The sequence below is a fragment of the Sus scrofa genome, chromosome 4 (genome assembly GCF_054392235.1).
Source record: "Sus scrofa isolate SSC_HxYL_T2T_F1_AM1 chromosome 4, Sscrofa_HxYL_maternal_Yorkshire_Landrace_v2.0, whole genome shotgun sequence".
NCBI lineage: Eukaryota > Metazoa > Chordata > Mammalia > Artiodactyla > Suidae > Sus > Sus scrofa.
In genome coordinates, this window is record NC_139386.1 from 112260488 (window position 1) to 112276423 (window position 15936).

At 37.0% G+C, this 15936-nt stretch overlaps 1 protein-coding gene and 1 long non-coding RNA gene across 11 annotated transcripts in view; one reads left to right on the forward strand and one right to left on the reverse strand.

The window, feature by feature from the left end:
• MAGI3 (membrane associated guanylate kinase, WW and PDZ domain containing 3) overlaps positions 1-15936 on the reverse strand; it is a 266980-nt gene that overhangs the window by 198372 nt on the left and 52672 nt on the right. The gene's annotated exons all lie outside the window — the stretch shown is intronic.
• LOC146404190 (uncharacterized) lies at positions 8786-14594 on the forward strand. The gene is made up of 2 exons (XR_014844551.1): positions 8786-11373; positions 13048-14594. It is a non-coding gene; the product is annotated as an uncharacterized LOC146404190 (long non-coding RNA).

Genomic DNA, 15936 nt, shown 5'->3' on the forward strand with positions numbered 1-15936 from the left:
TAGGCTTCACTCTTTAGTAAAATAAGAGGAAATAAGGATAAGGATTATTTTTTTCATATTCTATATTATATTTTTAAATGATGTCTGATTTGTGACTTGCATAATTGATATTCGCAATGCTCTTGAAAAGCCTATGCCACACCTCATGTTTTATTTTATACTTTTGTGGAGATGCAGATAACGAGCAGCAGGAAGAGTGATGCTGATGGTTCGGAGCTAGTTGCTTAGCTAACCATGCAACTAACCGTCCAACCTCCGTATCTCAATACAGGTTTTTTTTTTTGCTTTTCTTTTAATTATGTAAACAGGTAACATTGCGAATAGCAGTAACCATGAGAAAAAATGCTAGTGGAAGTTGACAAGGTGATTCTAAAATTTATTGGCAAGTTTAAAGGATTAATAATAGCCAAGAATAAAGTCGGAAGACTTGATACTTCCAGATACAAGACTTATACAGATATAGTGATTAAGACAGTATGTTACAGGAGCAAGGACAGACACAGAATGACAGCAGAATGAAGCTGTACTGTTCAATACAGTAGCCACCAGACACCTATGACTGCTGAGCACCTGAAATGTGGCTAGTGAAATTTAGGAATTAAATTTAAATTTGATTTTAATGAACTTAAATTCAAGAGCTGATAATTGGTTTAGCTATTAGCAAACATTTAAGTATGGTTTGGACCAAGTGAGGTATGTCGATCTACTTTTTCAACTGTAAGTTTTATGAAATCTAAATACAAATCAAGTATTTCTGATGAAAATTTTATGTCAGAATTGAGATTCGTTATAAATGTAAAATGTAAGCCAGATATCAAAAAAATAGTAACAAAAAATGTAAACTCCCACAATAATTTCCTATTGATTACTTGTTAATATTTTTATGTACTGGGTTCACATACGAAAACAAATTTCATCAGTTTCTTTTCACCTTTTTAAATGTGGCTACTAGAAATTCATAGCTGCACATACGGCTCATATTTGTGATTTGCTTTATACTTCTACTGGATAGTCCTTGCATAGTGTGTCCAGAAAAAGACTCACTCCTAGATACTTGATTTATAAGAAAAATCACATTACAAGTGTGGTGGGAAAAGGATAGTCTTTTCAATTAATGAAGTTAAGTGAACTGAATATCCATATAAGGGGAAAAAAGGAATCTTGAAGCCTCATATAATTAACAAACATCAATTCCAAATGTATTATATATGTAAATGTGAAAGTCAAAACAATAAAGCTGATAGAAGAAAAAAAAGTATCTTTATTACCTTGGGTTAGGCGAAGATTTCTAAATAGGATATGAAAAGTATTAATCACTTTTAAAAACTGATAAATTTACCTACACAAAAATTCTTCTCATCAAAAGAAATGAATACTAAGATAAAGAAAGCCAAGCTGGTGGGGGGGGAGAATGTTACAGCAGTGGTAACACATAAAAGAAAGGGAAATATGTGACACACCAAACACACACACCTCCCACACACAAAGAATGTAGCCATTGTATATACACCAATACCTCAGTATTTGACCACTGTTTTCCTATTATAACGTTCTGCTTAAGTTCAAGCAACTGAAATTTATTTATTCAAAAAATGAAAATTTTCTTTAGCCAATTTTGATTCCCTTTGGAAATACAAATATTCCTGGTTGGCATAGTAAAAGTAATGTACACAAAAATCAATCTTTACATCATCACATAAGGTTACTGGCCGGGGTCATTATTTAAGAAGCAAGATATCCTCAAAAAAAAAAAAAAAAAAAAAAAAAAGTGTCTTCTGTTAAAGTTACATGTAAGTTGAAAATTTAAAATATTTTAAAACATAACTGGGACCTTCCCCACAAGACGGCTTGGGCTGGTTTCTCCCTGCTCTTCTCCTCTAAGTACAACTATAAACCCTGAAATTAATGAAAGAGACGACCAAAGAATTTTGGAGGATGGTAAAAGGAAGGCATACTGGTTTGAGATCCTGAGACTAGAGAAACAACACAGGGGCAGGCATCTTCTGCTCCCAACATAAGACAGTAACCTAGTTCTGACATGTTGCAATGCTCAATCCAGCACAGAAGACAGTCCAAGGCGGACTCATTCCTCTCCAGGATTTAACAAGAAGAATCTCTCCAACAATGCCAGGTAAGGCCACCACCAGAGGCAAGGGGATTTTATTGGGGGGCCCCACTAACAAGCAGCAGCCAGGGGAGGGACTCCCCTTCTCCTCAAGGGTTGAGACTGCCCTAACTGATGTAACAGGATGGCCAAATGGCACTGGCAAGAAAAATTCCACAACAAGTGACTAGACCGGGAAGTATCTTTAGTCCTTAAGACCTGAAATGCTGCTCTTCCATACAAAGACACAAGGTGGCCCCGCCTGGGGAAAGCCCTTCCATCTCCTCTGGCAGCAACGGCAGGAACCAGGGGGAGCCCCAGTAGTACCAAATAAACTAAGAAGAACAAAATAACACCACAAAGGTTCTGAAAATTAAGCCATCACTAGATTCACAGTCCATAAAAGGAGGCAGGATGCTAAACCTTTACAGGATGACTATCTGTTAAAACAGAAGTTTTAAATAGGACTCAGAGTATCCAGCATAGCAGACAAAATGTCCAGAATGCAATTAAAAAAAAAAAAATCACCTGTCATACCAAAAACATGAGCATCACAACTCAAATGAAAGAAGAAAATAAAGTAACATTGATACAAAGGTGAATCAAATGTTGGAATTATTTGACAGGGAAGGTGAAGCAGTGGTCATAAAAATGCTTCAACAATCAAGTTCATATTCTTTTGAAACAAATGAAAAACAAAAATCAAAAATTATATATAAAAATAATATATATTCATTTATATTATTATATATGTAATAAATGAAACTATCATATACACCAGCAATCCCACAAATACTGTAGAAGTTCACAAACGTGGACTCTGAAAACAAAAACAAAAAAACCCAAGTTCATAGAAACAAAATAGATCAGTGCTTGCCAGAGACATAGGAGCTCGAGGATCAGAGCAAAGGATAAAGGGAGTCAAAAGGTACAAACTTCCATTTACAAAGTAAATAAGTCACGGGGATGTTATGTACAGTATGGGGACTATAGTTAATAATACTGCATTGCTTACTTGAAAGTTCAAAGTTGTAAAGAGATCTTAAAAGTTCTCACTATAAGAAAAAAGAATTGTTTGGTAACAATGTAAGATGATAGATGTTTCTCAGGCTTATTGTGGTAATCATTTTGCCATGTATACACATACAGAATCATTATACTGTATATCTGAAATATAACAGTATGTATCAATTATACCTCGAGTTTTAAAAATTTTAATAAGTAAAAAAGAAAAAAAAGAATTGTAAGAAGGAACCAAATGGAAATCACAGAACCAAAAAAATACATTGACAGAAATACTCTCTAGATGGGATCAATAGTAGAGCAGAGAGAGGAAATTAAAAAAAAAAAAAAAAAAAAGGAAATCTGAAAAAAGAGTAGAATTTAACCAATCTGAGCAACAGAGAAAACCAACTGAACACAAACAAATGCTTAGGAACCTGTGGGACTCTAATAAAAGAACCATCATTTGTATCATCAGAGTCCCAGAAGGAAACAAGAAAAGAGAACAGGACTGAAAGAGTATTCAAATAAATAATGGCTAAAAACTCCCCCAAACTGGCAAAACAAACAAATGCGAAGATGCAAGAAATGGAAATACCAAACAGGAAAAACATAAGGAAATCCATGACAAAATAAATGATAATTAACCCTCCACCAACTAAAAACAAAGAAAAAAAAATCTGGAAAGCAGCCAGAGAAAAGCAATGTATTATCTCAAGAGGAATACCTGCTTGAAAGACAGGGGATTTCTCATCTAAAACCATGGAGACCAAAAGGAAGGAACACACATCATTTTTCAAGCACTGAAAAAAAAGAATTATCAACCACAAATTCTATATCCAGAGAAACTATCCTTCAGGAATGAAGGGCAAAAACATCAAACAAATAAGATTTTCTAAAAGAATCTGTCACTAGCAGATACACCTTAAAGAAAGGCTAAAGGAAGTTCTTGAAACAGAAAGGAAATGAGAAAAAAAGAAATAATGGAAACTTTGAGCATCCAAGAGAGAATAACAGAAAGAACAGATATATGGGTACATACAATAGACTATCCTTCCCATGGGTTTTATAAATCATAATTGAGGAACGAAACAAAAATTATAATACCCTCTGTTGTTTAATACTTAAAAGCAAGGATGGTAAAGGAACCTAAATGGAAATAAAGTTTTAACACTTTCCTCAAAAGTGTAACATGTTATTCACACTTTACTCAAAATGATAACATGTTGCTACCAGAAGCCTGAATGAGAACCAGAGGACACAAAGAGAATATAAATAATAGGCAGTAAACTACTATGGTGTGAACTGTGGCTCTCCCAACCCAAAGTTCATATGATGAAGCCCTATTTGGAAACAGGGCCTGTAGAAGATACTTAATGTTAACTGAGATCAAAAAGGTGGGGCCCTGATCCAATAGGATTAGTGTCCTCATAAGAAGACACACTAGAGAGTTCCATTCTCTCTTAGCCCACACACAAGGAGGTCATATGGGCAGAGGGCAAGATGGAAGCCACCTACAAGTCAAGAGAAGAGGTCTCAGAATGAAACCTACGTTGCTAACATCTTGATCTTGGGCTTCTGAGCCTCTAGGACTGTGACAAAATAAATGTCTATTATTTAATTACACAGTCTATGGTACTGTTACAGCAGCCCAAGCAGACTAAGACAATTACCTTAAAAGTAAATGATCCAAATACTAATCAAGACAGATCGAGAGCATGCATTTAAAAAAAAAAAAAGTGATCCAAATGCAAGCTTTCTATAAGAAACTCAATCCAAATTCAACAACAGAGATAGGCTGAAGGTAAGAGGATAAGAAAAGCTGCACTAGGAAAACATTAATTTTTTAAAAAGCAGTCATGACTATATCAATCTTGGGTAAAAGATTTCAGAGCAACAAAAATTTCAAAAGAGAGATATTACATAAAGGTAAAAATATCAATCTACCAGGAAAACTTAATTATCCAGCAAAAAACAGAGCCTCAAAATATAGGAAGCAAAACCTGACACACCTGAAAAGGGAAAACAGAAAAACCCACAGTTACAACTGGAAACTTCAATACCCTGACCTTGGTAACTGACAGAACCACCAGAAAGACAATGAACAAGGTTGCAGAAGATCTGAGCTACCAAAATAAACTAGGATCTAACTGTCCTAAGTAAATAGAACACTTTATCCAACAACAGCAAAATATATATCTTTTCCAAGTATGCATGCATGCACAGAACTCACCAAGAGGCTATAAATTTTTGACAAATTTTAAGAAATGAAAATCATATACAGTGTGATTTTAAAATCAAATTACAAATCAGTAACAGAAAGACAACAGGATAATCTCTAAATGTGAAAATTCAGCAACACACTTTGAGATAAATAGCCCATGTGTTAAAAATGAGGTCTTGATGGAATATTTAAAATACATAAAACTAAATTAAGGAGTTCCCATCATGGCTCAGTGGTTAACGAATCCGACTAGGAACCATGAGGTTTCAGTTCAATCCCTGGCCTCACTCAGTGGGTCAAGGATCTGGTGTTGCCGTGTGGTGTGGTGTAGTTCACAGACACAGCTCGGATCCTGCACTGCTGTGGCTCTGGCGTAGGAGCGCAGGGCGGGAGAGGGGTGGGGGCGCTACAGCTCCAATTAAACCCCTAGCCTGGGAACCTCCACATGCCGTGGGTGCAGCCCTAGAAAAGACAAAAATAAATAAATAAAATTAAATGAAAATGAAAATACAAGATCCCCAAATATGTGAGATGCAGCTAAAGCAGTACTGACAGGAATATATATAGTGGTAAATATTTACATTAAAAACAAGGAAAAATCTCAAATCAATAACCTAAGTCATTACCCCAAGAAACAAGAAAAATATAAAAATAAACCCAAAGCAAGAAAGCAGAAGGATGAAAATAAAGATAAAAGCAGAATTCAATGTCATTAAATAGCCAACAACAACAACAAAATAAACAAAAAGTTGGTTCTTTGGGGAGGAAAATCATTGCAATTGATTAATCTCTATCTACTTAGACATAAAAAGAAGACACAAACCACTAATATCAGGAATTAATAGGGGCTAACACTACAGATCCTGCAGTGGTTAAAACGATATGAGGAAATATTACAAAGAATTCTATACTCATAAATTCAACAATTTAGAAGAAATGAGTATTCCTTAAAACCACTCAACTAAGATAAAATAGATAACCTGAATAGTATTATAAACATTAAAGAATTGAATTTGTAATTTAAAAGTTGCAAAAAAAGAAAAAAAGAAATCTCCAGGCTTAGAAGATTTCACTGAAGAATTTTATTAAATATTACAGGAAAAATTAAAACAAATTTTATACAATATGTTAATGTATTCTAGAAAGCAGATTTCTAGAAAGCACATTTCCCAACTAATTTTACGAGGTCAGTATTACCTTTTCATTTACGTACACACTAAAACCTGTACATGAATGTTCACGCCAGCTTTATTCTTAACAGCCAGAGACTGAAATCTGTCCAGATATTCAACAAGTGAGTAGTTGAGCAAAATGCACTGCATACAAAGCATGGCACATGACTCAACGATAAAAAGGAACAAACTATCAATACATGAAACAACCTGGATAAATATCCAGGAAATAACGCTGAATGAAAAATGTCAATACCCCAACATTTCAAATTTCAAAGGAGGTGAGTGTGTTTATAAAAGGGCAACTGGAGGCACCCCTGTGGAGGAACTGTTCTGTATTTTCTCTATGGTGGTGGATACACAAACCCACAAAAATGATAAACTGTACAGAACTATATGTACACACTTGTACACATGAGTGCAAGTGGGGAAATCTGATCAGATTGATGGATTATGTAAACAATGATATCTTAATTGTGACAGTGCACTATAGCTGTAAAAGATGCTACCACTGGGGCAAGCTGGAGATCTCTCTATCATGGGACCTCTCTATTATTTCTTACAACTATTCAGCAACTCACAGTTCTCTCAATAAAAATTTCAATTAAGGGAGTGCTAAGTTCACTCCCTTACAGACAATAAAAACGATAAAGGGAGAGTTGGGCAGGCTACCTTTCATCCATAGCTGTAAAATCGGTTCACACTATTAGTGGGAGGGAAAATTCCACTACCAATGCGACTTCCAAGGAAGCACAGTCCAGCAGCCAGGTCACCAAACCCTGTATCAGGTAACTGGTAAGCAAGGCTAAACCCAAACACATTTAAAAAAAAAAAACAAAAAAAAACCAAAAAACCCCAAAAAACCAAGGTAGTTACAGGCAGTAGAATATATCAAGAAACAAGACAGGAAAAGACCAGACATAACACCACAAAGCAAAGGACCAGGAGCAGTCAATGAGCCACTGCCACTCATACCTGGTTTACTGCACACAGATACTGTCCACTTCTGAGATCCTTCCTAAGATAATGAGAACAGGCTATGAGATCTATTTCACTACAACAATTAGCGGCATCCATTCTTATAATAATACAGTTTCCTATCTCTTTTAAGATGAATTTCCTTCTTTAGGCTGCAGATACATCAAAAAGCCAAGTGTGGTGAGAATTTTATGTTATATTAAGAGTAAGGCCCAATGCCGACTACAAACTTGACACATGATACTTTTGAAAGAACAGAAAGGAAGGAGGAAGTAATCCGTGAATGAATTAATATAAGTCTACGGACCCTTGTGCCATTAAAAAGGCACATGCACAGAGATTTTGCACAGAGCTTCAGAGGGTTCTTGAAGGCCCTAAAGTCCAGGATTTATAAAACTGTGCTTTAGATTCTGTATCTTGAGGAAGCTGCTGCAGCAATTTTGGTCATTTGTCTCTTCAGAGCAGAGCGTTAGATAAGAATTTCTCAAAGCCTTTTCCAATGCTCTCTAATTTAATGATTGACACCCTGGTCAAACCCTCCGATAGGAAGACCTTTCTTTCGCTGTCCATTGTAATGGCACGGGATTTTTAACGGAACTTTTGGTTTATCCAACAAGATCCTTAAGCATATTTACCACCTGAGACAGGTCTGAAATACAAAGAAGAAGCTCGAGAAACCATGGAAATCTTTCATGTATCCTTAGCAGAGTCACAAGACTGTTCGTTAGAAAACAGGAAGCACAATCGCCTGGGGAAAAAAGGTAAAAGCTATGAGGCTGCACTATGCCAGACTGGTTGGAAAGTGGCTCCATTTAGCTCAATTTCAGGAAAAAAAAAAAAAAAACACCACACTTCTCAAAGCAAATGCAGTAGCTCCTCCCCACCGAAGTTTTAATCTATATACCTCATTTTAAAATGTATGAAGGAAACGAATTTGGTACAAAACACATTATGAGATGTCTTCAAGTACAAAAAGCACACAAACTTTGTCAGGTCTCCCAACACAGTCTTCATTGGAGGCCAGCACAAAAACCACTCCCCAGAATAAGTACCTTTACCGTAGATTCCCTGAGTATTGCTCTGGGGTGAACCTGAAAGGAACAACTTACAATGACTAGATCTTCCAACTAAAACCACAAAATATTCAGCACGGATAAACGGACTCCATCCTACGATGTTCTTCACCTTGAGTCTTCACTTGGGCCCAGTGATTTCCCAAAAAACATCATCTCCTATTTGGAAAACTGCAGGATTAAAAATGCCAACTCCTTTCCATGTAACTTTGTAGAATATCATCGATCCTGCTTTTTTTTTTTTAAGGTATTTTTTTTTTCCCACCTGAATGAAAGAACTGGAGTTATTAAAGAAAGTGAAAACAGATTTAACCCACAAGAATTTTCACCAAATAGAACTGGGTCATTGCCTTACCAGAGAGTTCCTCCAGACCTTGCTTTTAATCTCTCTTGCAGGCTTTGCTGCACAGTTGAGGGGGTGACAAGCAAACAATAAAGCAACCAATGGAGTCCAGCTTGAGCTGCTAAGGCAGAGGCCATGTTTCATATCCAAATAGTGCCAGCACTGGGCTGTGCACAGAGAATCATGCAACCTCAGGGTTACCAAAGGTCTAAGGCTTGTCTAATCCAGCCAAAGCATAGATTCTACCTTCAACAATTCTCCCAGGAGACCTTACCCTCTGCTCAACACTACCAGTGTCTGGGACACACTGCTTTCTGAGACTGCCCACTCCATCCTCACAGCTCTGTGAGAAAGTTCTCTTACAGTGGGTACAAATCTGTCTCTCTGTAATTTCCACCCACAAGTTCTAATTCTATCCCTTGGGACCACACAGAAAAAGCCTAATCTTTCTTCCACCTTCCACAAGTCAGCCCTTCAAATATCTGAAGATAGTTATGAGGTCGCCAGTGATGGTCGTGGTAAGCTGAGTATTGATTCCCCAAAGATGTCTATATCCTAACTTCCAGAACCTCTACGAGTATTATCTTCTATGGAAAGGGCTTGTGCAGATGTGATTACATTAAAGATCTAGAGAAGGAGAGATTGGCCTGGATTATCCTAGTGAGCACAATGTAACCACAGGGTCCCTATAAGAGGGAAGTTGGAGGGTCAGACTGAGAGGAGACTTGACACAGGTCGCAGCAGCTGCAGTGAAGGACTTTAAAGATGCGGATAGCAGCCATTAGCCCAGGAGTATAGGTGGCCTCTAGAAGCAAGAAAACAGATTCTTCCCTAAGGCCTCCAGGAGGAATGCAGCCTTACGTACACATTGAGATGTCTGACCTCCAGGATTTTAAGGTAATAAATCTGTGTCCTTTCATGCCATTAAATTTGTTTTAATTTATTATGGCAATAACAGGAAATGAGTAGACTCATTCTCTTTCCAAACAAAGATTTCTTTAACCAGTCTTCCAAGGACAGTTTCAAGTCTCACCCTCAGGACATTGCCAGTCTTTCTTTTGTCAAAAGCCTCGTGTGTTTCCTTTGACCTATCCCTGTACCCACCTCTCCTGGCCCAAATAGCTTTAGACTTTCTCTCTAGAAATGATGTCGAAAGCCCCGTCCATTTGGTCCACTCACCTTTACCAAGCACATTCTCAAAGCAACTGCTCAACAAATAGGCAGCTGAACTCCCAACAGTGCTGATCTTCTAAACGATTAAAAGGCCTTCTTCCTCCTCTTCTCTCCTCCCAAACTGAGTAATGATAATGTGATTTAACCTTGAGAATTCTCAAGTTCCTCCCCAACTGTAAGGATTTTAAAAGATCACATAGAATCCCAATCGAGATTTCCAGTCACGTGACTCCTTCATTAATAAAAACATTGCAGAAACTGAAAACAGAAGTAAAAGCTCCTGTGTTTATGTATATGACTTTCTTAATACTGTGTCCCTTAAACGCTAAATTTATTTTTAATTATCACACAAATTGTGATTACATTACAAAAATCAATTAGACAAAAGTACAGTATTAGTTAAGCCAAAGGTTTTGGAAAACATTTAAAATGGTTATATAATAGCTTCATCTGCCAACATTAACTTCTTCCAGCAAAATAATGATGCTAATAATAATGATGACAACGATGATAAGTGTTAGACAAATAACACTAAAATAAACATTGTACCTATGATATAATTTACTCAACAATCTTAAAGGCTTTTCTATAACACTTCTATTTATGGATATAAAGCTTAGTGCACTGATCATTGTAGTTCAGAGCTTTATTAGATATTAAATGACTCACTCTAATACTATCTCACTGAGCTTCTATGCATAAGGGCAAATACGTCCCTACTTATTCTCATCAGATATCTATTTTTTGAAGACTGAAGATACATGTTTACTGAGCCCAAGCCCTACATTAAAGACGGTGGGAAATTCAAATGTGTCCAAGACAGGATATCCCCAACTTCAACTTGCTTTCAATCTTGTACAAGAAGGTGGCCTATTTATAAATGAAAAGAGGAAAAGAACTACTACAAGGCACTATAACAAATGAGTAGCATAGGCAGTTTAATGCCCTAAGAGTTCAAAAACAAAGTACACTATGGAAGAGAATGGTCAAAGAAGTTGAATGTGGGACTTGAGTGGAACTCACAAAGAAATGGAAAAGAACACATCAGACCACTGAAAAGGCACAAGTAAAGTTAAGAAGGGAATGACATGTTCAAAAAATGGTAACAAACCAAATTAGACATTGTGGAGAATTTTACGTGAAAAGGCAGAAAGTATGGCAGGAGAAGTCTGCTGGGGACAAGTCACAGAGCATAACAAATCATTCATCACAGGGCACTAAATGCATCAGACTCTCAAACTTTTTAAGTAAATTGTAAATCAAGGTTTTGAACGCTAAACAAGTTAAGTTTAGGAGTTCCCGTCGTGGGGCAGTGGTTAACGAATCCGACTAGGAACCATGAGGTTGCGGGTTCGGTCCCTGGCCTTGCTCAGTGGGTTAAGGATCCGGCGTTGCCGTGAGCTGTGGTGTAGGTTGCAGACGCGGCTCGGATCCTGGTTGCTGTGGCTCTGGCGTAGGCCGGTGGCTACAGCTCCGATTCAACCCCTAGCCTGGGAATCTCCATATGCCGCGGGAGCGGCCCAAGAAATAGCAACAACAACAACAAAAGACAAAAAAAAACAAAAAAACAAAAACAAGTTAAGTTTATGTTTTTCTCAGGTAAGCCACAGGGAACCAATGAGGTTTCTGGATAAGAGAATGATTTATGTACAACAGAATTAGCAATTGTACACAAGATCAAAAAAAAAAAAAGCAAAAAAAAAAAAAAAACTGAAAACCATAAACTCTGGATTTGAGGTGGGAAAAAGCCCAGACAAGCAAGTAGATAGGAAAATGAGAATGAATGGATGGAAATATAAAAAGAATGACAAAGAAAGAAGTGACAAAACTTATAATTAAAGTATTTAAGTCTTGATGACGAGGAAAACTCATTCAAAAATTACTTACTGAGTCCCTACTATGCCAGTCACTGGGCCAGGTGGCAGGGGTAAAATAATGATCCTGACAATGAACTACCCTCGGTGAGGCTTAAAGACTTAAGTAACTATCAGTTCTGACAGTGTGATAAACGCTCTGTGTGAGCAAAGCACACAGGAAAAGTACCTAGCTCCAAACTGAAATAGGGAGAGGAAACTGATGTTAGGAAGGAAATCAAATGAAGGATAGGGTGGAACAAGCAAAAGAGTGAAAGGACACTCACACGTCAAGTCTCTTTTTTCAACTATCCAGTTAAATATGAGATCCAAGCTATCACAAATCAGTAAATGTGGTCTCAAATTTAAGACCTCCAAAAGTTTACATCTGTAATCATCTGATTGGTTGAAAACCAAAATGTTTATTTTGATGAACTCTATTACAACATGAAACTGAAATCCCCCCAGAATCACCAAAGATGCACCAGAGAATGTGAAGGGTAGCGGAAATACTCTGAGTTTTTAATGTGATAGTGATTACATGACTATACATTCATTGAAATCAACAGAAGTACTCCCCTAAAAGGGCAAATTTTATTGTTTAATAAAGATGACACTTAAAAAAAGATTATCAGTAACTTATTAACTGCTCAATTCAATGGTAATTACTCAGAGATGATTCAATAGTTACTTAATGTTATATTAGAAACAAAGTGTATGCCGATATCATATTTACTATTTATAGCACTGTATACATAAGCTATAAACATACACATTTTCTTAAAAAGTATGTACTTTTTAAATTTTCCCTTGAATGGTACTCCATGCATTTCACCTTTTTTTTTTTTTTTTTGTCTTTTTGCTATTTCTTGGGCCACTCCCGCGGCATATGGAGATTCCCAGGCTAGGGGTCGAATCGGAGCTGTAGCCGCCAGCCTACGCCAGAGCCACAGCAACTTGGGATCTGAGCCGCGTCTGCAACTTACACCACAGCTCAAGGCAACGCCGGATCCTTAACCCACTGAGCAAGGCCAGGGACCGAACCCGCAACCTCATGGTTCCTAGTCGGATTCGTTAACCACTGCCCCACGACGGGAACTCCATGCATTTCATCTTGAATTCAAGGAAGAAGTCTTGGTGCTCAGGTTCGGGATCCGACCTGAGGAGCTAGTAGTTCATGTCCTATCATCATTCTAATAAATCTAAATCATATTCCGCCTTAACCCATCTTTTATTTCTTCTGTATCTCAAGATTTGTTACCTCTGATATCTGGCATCTCCTCCTTGCCATACTATCAGTTCTACCTATCCTAGAAAATATGATTCTCCCCTTAAAGATTTCTATTCTAATCTCTATCCCCCCCCATCTCTCCTACACATTAGTGCCAGGTTAATCATATACTCTTATTATATAAACCCCAGTCCCAAAACATTTGGCTTTAGGATAAAATGCAAATGTCTCCAACTAGCTTTCAAATCCTTCCTAATCTGACCTAATGCTATATACTCAACTTTCTCAAGACAGTAGAAAACGAACTTATTTAAAAATCACAGAAAGGGGAGATATTGGGAGAGAGCAAAGGAAATAACAAACTAAAAGTTTTAAAACTTAAGTACACGGCATATTTGAGGAGTAAAAAACAGACCAATTTCATTGGAACAGGAGGAAATAATTGGAGAGAGGCTGGAAAAGTAGGCTGGGCCCACACTTGTTAAGACATACATGCTAAACAGGATTTTAGTGGGCAACGAGAGAAATCTTTATGCATTTTTTCAAACAGAAGTATGATGTAACAAAAGTGATGCTCAAAAAAATTATTCTGGGGCTGCAAGATGGAATGTGACAGTGAAGGGATGAAATAGAAAACAGGCAAAGGAGGATCACAGCCACTGTGAAGAGTCTCTGCAGAACATGAAAAGGATTTGAACAGGGACAGGAAAGGTTGGGGAACAAGGAGAAACTAGTCATTCTCAGCTACTGCTGATATATACACATCTCCCAAGACAGTGTTACATGTTCCAGCAGGTACTGGGGAGGGGGAGTGTTTATAAAAATTCATCCACACAGTATTTGAATAATTTCTGTTAATTTGAACAATCTGGAAAGCATTGGCCTAGATAACACAAAAACACCCAAAATTCCTGTCTCATTTTGGCAGAAAGACTACTTGAATTACAATTGCTTACCTGGGCTATTAGTATTACCTGTGTTCCTAAAAAGCCTACTAACTAAGCATTTAGAAGAGAACTACCTAAAAACATCATAGGGAGGAGGATCTAGGATTAAAAATTGCTCTATCTTTGGAAGACACCAAAGATTTGCTTCAGATTTTCATTATCTGGTCTAGGAACACCTTTACCCAAATATTGTAAAACTTGTAATCATAATAATAATGTCATCTCATTAGGAAAATAATATATATAATTTCATATTAACAACTGGAATTAGTGTTAGAAATATGAAACAAATTCTTAAGCTTTAATTAGCACCTACTAATGTCTTACACATAAGCATCATTTATTTGACTCTGCTTTAGTCATGTAAGTTAACTTGCATTGAAACAAGTTAATTCATAGAACTTATTACTAAATGGTAAATATATTTTTATTTTCATGTAAATATTACATAGAATAGAAAGTTCAACTTGGTTGCTCATGATTCAGAGAAGAAACCAATAAATAAATCAACTTCCTTCAAAGAAACCAGTTTTGTTTAATTCTCAACACAGTTACAGCTCTTTGCATTTATTGGCTTTTTAAGAATCATTGTGACTAAAAACACCGATTTCAGGTACTTAAAATTAGAATAGATTATGGGAAGGTAATCAGAGGCAATTAATTCACAATGTAAAAGGACACACATGAAAAATCAACCTTTATTCACAAATTAGGCTTCTGAGAAAAGATACAATAGGGATGTCTAATTATACCACCATAAGTAGCTAGTGAAAACTAAGGTTTAAAAACAATAATTTAAAGGGAGTTCCCTTTGTGGCTCAGCAGTTAATGACCCCAACTAGGATCCACGAGGATGTGGGTTCAATCCCTGGCCTCATTCAGTGGGTTAAGGATCCAGCCGCTGCCATGAGCTGTGGTGTATGTCACAGACAAGGATCGCATCTGGCGTTGCTGTGGCTGTGGTGCAGGCTGGCAGCTGCAGCTCCCATCAGACCCCTAGCCTGGAACTTCCATATGCTTCGAGTGCAGTCCTAAAACGGGGGGGGGGGGGGGCAAAAAACCCCAAACACCCAAAACTAGTAATTTAAAATAAGGCTTCCTGTGGATACTAAAATGAAAGCTGTGTATGTATGAATTTAAAAGCCTTCTGCTTTCCATAGTAGATTAAGGTCAATGTGCCCAACAACTCAGCTTTAACACTGAAATGCTGCCACTCAACAAAGAGATTACGTTTCTGAGAGTTGTATAAATTACATATCACGGTTTTATATTTATATACTATATATAGTATGTGTTATATATTACAGTTTCATTTTTGTCAAGTTTGTGTATTTAAAGACTTTGGCAATTTATTTGTAGCTTACCCCAGGTTTGATTTTGGTTTTTAATTTACTTACTGACTTGAAATTTAAGACTGATTCAATTTTTTAAAATGGAAGTATCAACAACCCTGGTTGTAGAGCCAAGAGACTTCTGCTTTTACGCAAGATCCATCTGGCTATCTAACGGAGGGCCTGAGTTCCAGAGATGCAAATTAGAGATGTTTACATATAGAATAAAAGGACCATACTTTGTGTAGATCCAAGCAGTTACCCTGCGGCAAGTTTTTAGGTATAGAAGACGGAATACAACCAATCACCAACAATTCCTAGGCATCCTCAATGGGCTCTTTAACTACCTAGGCAGGGCTCACAGCCTGTTCTATTATGATCGTTTATTAATAAGACAGATAGTGCTGTGAGGTGAGGGCTGGGATTTTCCTGTATAGTTTATAATTTAGCAAATAATCCAAAATGATAGATGACTGGTGGAACCAAAAGAGAAAAGAATTTCTGT